Raw genomic sequence first — 4,918 nt, forward strand, 5'->3', positions numbered from 1 at the left:
AAGGTGTTAGTTTTCTCTTGACTTTCTTTTCCCAATTTTTCCAATTGATTTTTTTCCAAGCCAAGCTGTATCCAGCTTTATTAAAGATACTTTTCATAAACAATCATGGTAATTCAGGCAGGACATGGGTGACAATCGACAATATTATATAACAACTTTCAAGCTCCCCTCCTCTGTGGACTACCAAAACATAAAGTCAAGATAAAACCCAATGAATAGTCTATTTTATACTTTAAACAGTAAAAGTTTAGAGTGAGGGTGGACACTTTTACCTTGAGACTATATTGTTTAACAACTTTTCAGGAGTCTACCCTGACTTTGAGGAAATGAAAACTACAGGATTCTTGATTGGAAAAGATCACCAAAATGAAAGAACTTTGTCTCTTCTGGGGAGGCCTCCTCAGAGTAATAATTCAAATCCAGATTACCTGAAACACTGGGATCAACCATAATTGATTTGGGGGTAGGGGAAATGAGAGAAAAGAGGGTAGGTCCTGATAGGCCCCTAAGTTTAGATGAGTCAAGTTGATGCTTATGGTAGATAGGGAAGAAGTACAAATTTTTGAAGTTATCCATTGAGGGTATCAGTGATCTTATCTATGTATCTGGGGTATGTGTGAACCTCCTCTTGGTATTTAACAGAAGTCCTCTCAAAACTAGAAAGGGAAAAAACCCTGACCTATTTCAATGCAGCTTCTGAGACACCCTATCTGTAACATCTGCCCCATCCCCTCAAAATAGCAACAAAGCATTCTGTGTACTAAAAACATAGCTTGAATAAAAGTAAAACAAAATTCTGCATTTTTATAAAAATTGATAAAAAAATTGTATTTTAAACTGTACAGTCACCAGAAGGACAGTTATCAAAAATTCACACAATTCACTTGCTGTATCCATCAGCTTTCTATGCCTTGTCTGTTTTGGCATCTCCATTATCTGTAGGTTGTTCCCATCCTTACCAGAGGCAGCCTTTGACTTTTTTCCTTTGGACAACTTCTCTCCCTTCTATGCAGGTACATTTTGGGTTTGGGCTCTGGCTTTGTAGGAGCCGGTTCCGTGAATAATTGTGATGATCTCTGTTGTGGTTGGTCTTGTCTCCCTTAGCATTTACTTCAGCCTTTCTCTTGGGCATGGTGATGGCAGTTGGAGGGGCAGGAGCAGCGGAGTCTGGGCAAGAGTTGCAGTGGCAGTAGCGGCTGGCCTGGGAATTGCTCCCATCTCTACTTCCTCACACTGCTTTTCCAATTGATTTTTAAACTCTTTCCTGATTTCTTCAGGGAAGTCTTTTTGTCCTGGAAACCAATTCACATTCTCCTCAGAAGTTCTCTGGGTTAGGATCTGTTTTTCTAAATATTTCTCAATGGGACCCCCTTTCTGCTGCCCTTTCTTCATTTTCCTAAAATCTTGTGTTGGAGGAGGAGCTGGCTCTCAGAAATTTGCTTTTGAAAACCCTAGAGGCTTTGTTCATTTGGCTTAGCAATTTCAAGTGGGCTGGCTAGTAGGAAGTGCAGGTTACTTTCTCTGGAGTGTTTGAGATCCTCTCCCAAGGCCTGGAAGGAGTGAGGGGCAACAACAGGGTCTGAATTGCCCTTGACCAACATGACCTGGTCCTGGGAGCGGTAGTTAATCTCCCTTTCAAATAAGGGAGCTTTGCAGCCCACATCTGAGACTGAGGGGGTGGAGGGGTGGTTACTCTTTGTTCGGGGAAGAGGGCTACATATAAAGTGTGGAGCTCAGGCCCCAAGCTTCATGGGTCAATGTCCAGTCATGCTCTGCAACTCTCTGTGTTGGAATTCACCTTCCAGCCCGACTGAGATTCCCTAGACCTCTGCTCCCCCAGCCAAAGATTCCATGGCTAATGTTGGTCCTCAGAACTCTCACTCACTAAAACCTCTGCAGCTAAGGTACTGGTCCTCTGGATTTACCTTGACCCCCCTGGCTCTCTTCTCTCTGCTCCTGGTTTACCCAAAGTCCGTTGAGGCACACCTTGAGGTAAGTGTTCTTCTCCTAGCTTCTCTTTCTGCATTTTGTTGATTGAATTTCTAAGAGGTTTCTTTCATATTATTTTTGAGAGGAAACCAGGAAACCTTAGCATAGTGCTTATCTTCTCTCTGCTAGCTTGGCTGGATGTCCAAGGGCATTATTTCTAAAGGGATGGGCTGTAGGCAGTAGTTCAGAAGCATTTCTATTCTACAGGATCTTAGATCCAAGGTTCTGAGTTATCTAAAAAAATGTTTGAAGAAAAATGGTGACCAATATGGTAGTAGGGGGTTGACTTGCCTTACATATCCATTATTTTATCCATTGCTCAGCATAATTAGTTCTTTCAGCTAGCCTGATTCAAGTGTGTTGTGAGTTTGGAGTTTGCAGGAGATGAAGAAATATTTGTTTCTAAGGGATGGTGTTTCTTTTCTTTTTCTTTTTTACAAAGCAATGAAGTTAGGTGACTTGTCTGAAGTCACACAGCTAGGTGATTATTAATTGCCTGAGGTCAAATTTGAACTCAGGTCCTCTTGATGCCAGGATCATTGCTCTATCAACAGAACCACTTAGCTGTCCCCAGGGATGTTGTTTCAAAGGATAGAATTACCTCTTAGCAGTTTATGATGAGCTGTCACTTCCTGGTATCCTGAGCTGTCTGACCATTAGTGGATATTGATCTGTACTCTTGTTAGTGATAATCAGGATGGTGGAGTCCTTCCCAACAAGGATTTCTCCCACTCAATAATGACTTCTGAGGCACAACTGTGAGCATTTCACCTCACAAGTTCTTAGGTTCAAGGTCCAGGGAAGGTCTGTTAGTTAAAGAGGTATTTCCATTCCCAGGTCTTCTGTGCTAGAGAGATAATTAATTATTAAATTTTCAGAGTGATAATTTATATCAAAAATCAACAATGCAAGAAATCAGGGTTTAGTTTATTTTAATGTGGGTTTCTAAATTTAAGAAAGAGATTGAGAATATCTTAATTATAAGGAATAAATGTAATAATGTGCCTTATTTTCTTAAAGAACTAGATATTAACATTTATTAGATCATTGCTATAAATTAAATTCTTTTATCTTAAATCTTATGCATTATCTCTATTAGTAATCTTCTGATTGAAGGAAATTTAACAAAAAAATACACATATCAATTTTTTTTGCAAGTCAATGGGGTTAAGTGACTTGCCAAAGGCCACACACTAATTTAAGTTCTACATAAGAAACTACGTTAAACATAGATTCATATTAATCATGCTGTGAAAAAAAGAATCAAACCCAAATAGTATAGAAAAATGGCACAATACATAAGGCAACTTTTAAAAATTAAAGAGCAAAATTTTGTCTGAATTTAAACTCCATAGCTCCTTCCGTGTATTTTCTAATAAAAGTCTTAGAAATGTCTTTGATTATTTTATGGCTGAAATGAACAAATCCACCATAGTTGATCAACCTAAGGTGTTTTAGTGTGTAAAATATTCTTTTGATTCTGTTCATTTTACTCAGTATCAGTTCATGTAAGTCTTTCCAGATTTTTCTGAAGTCTTGTTCCCCATGATTTCTCATAGAACACTAGCTTTTCATTACATTCATATACCACAATTTCTTCAACCATTACCGAATTGATGGGCATCTCTTCAATTTCCAATTCTGTACCATCATGAAAAGAGCTACTGTCAATATTTTGCACATGTATATCTGTATATTATCTTCTCATTTTGGCTTACTTCACTTTATATAATTTCATATTCCCCTAATATTTACGTAAGGAACAAAAGTATTCTATTGCAATCATATAACACAACTTGTTCAGTTTTTTCACAATTGATGACCATTCATCCAATTTCCAATTCTTATTTTCTGACATCCCCCAGATTTTTCATTTCCCTTATTTTGTGTAATTAGTTAAAAAATAAGTTTCAGATGATTAATTCAACTTTTTTATTTTCAGTTCTCTAATCAATTTAGAGCCTTTTAAGAGACTACTGATAGTTTTGATTCCCTCTTCTGAAAACTGACACTATCATTTGGCTGTTTATCATTTGGGAAATGACTCAAATTCAAATTGTTTTCTAAATGATAAATTATCAAATGATATTATTCTAGTATAAGGGAGATTGTATATATATATATTTTTGTGTATCATCTGAGTCATATTTATATTTACATATATATGTATATACATATGTGTGTGTATTTGTGTGCATGCACATGCATATGTGGGTTTTGTCAGATTAGCTTGCTGTTAATTTCCACCTGACTCCCAATTTCCTGATAATTTTTATTTCAATTTTTTCTTTTACAAAATCTTTCTTTCATACACTCATTGTACAGTCTCTGATCCTTTCTACTTCTTGTTTGGTCACAAATTCTTTCCTTGTCCATGGATCCAACAGGTAAAATGTTCCATGCCCCTTCATTTTTTTGTGTATCATTCTTTATGTCTGAATCATATCCCCATTTTGACCTTATTTTATTATCAATGTTGGTCCATTCCTAGTCTTAGCCAAACTTCTTTCCAATTTTTCACATCAATTTTAGTCAAATAATGAGTTCTTAACCCCAAAGGTAAATCTTTGGATTTATCAAACAGCAGCTCACAATGTTCATTTACTTCTGTATAATGGTCACCTATTCAATTCCACTGACACATGATTCTATATCTTACTCAGTAGGAGACTGTTTCCATGATTATAGCTTTGTAACAAAACTTGAAATCTGGTCCTGCTAAACTGCCTTTCTTCAAATTTTCTTTCTCCATTGATTCCATTGATATTCTCATTTTTTTTATTTTTCTGATGAATTTTGTCATTTTTTCTAGTATCATTAAATAATTTTGGTAGCTTGGTATGAAATTGATTAAGCAAATAAATTTTAGCAGAATTTCCATTTTACTATATCAATTCAATCTATCTAGGAGTAATTAATATTTCTTCAA

General features: G+C 36.3%; 1 pseudogene; it reads right to left on the minus strand.

Moving 5' to 3' along the window:
- Positions 1-880: 880 nt before the first annotated feature.
- On the minus strand, positions 881-1,132 carry LOC141511900 (non-histone chromosomal protein HMG-17 pseudogene; annotated as a pseudogene).
- Positions 1,133-4,918: the final 3,786 nt, after the last annotated feature.

The sequence above is a fragment of the Macrotis lagotis genome, chromosome 2 (genome assembly GCF_037893015.1).
Source record: "Macrotis lagotis isolate mMagLag1 chromosome 2, bilby.v1.9.chrom.fasta, whole genome shotgun sequence".
Taxonomy (NCBI): Eukaryota; Metazoa; Chordata; class Mammalia; order Peramelemorphia; family Peramelidae; genus Macrotis; species Macrotis lagotis.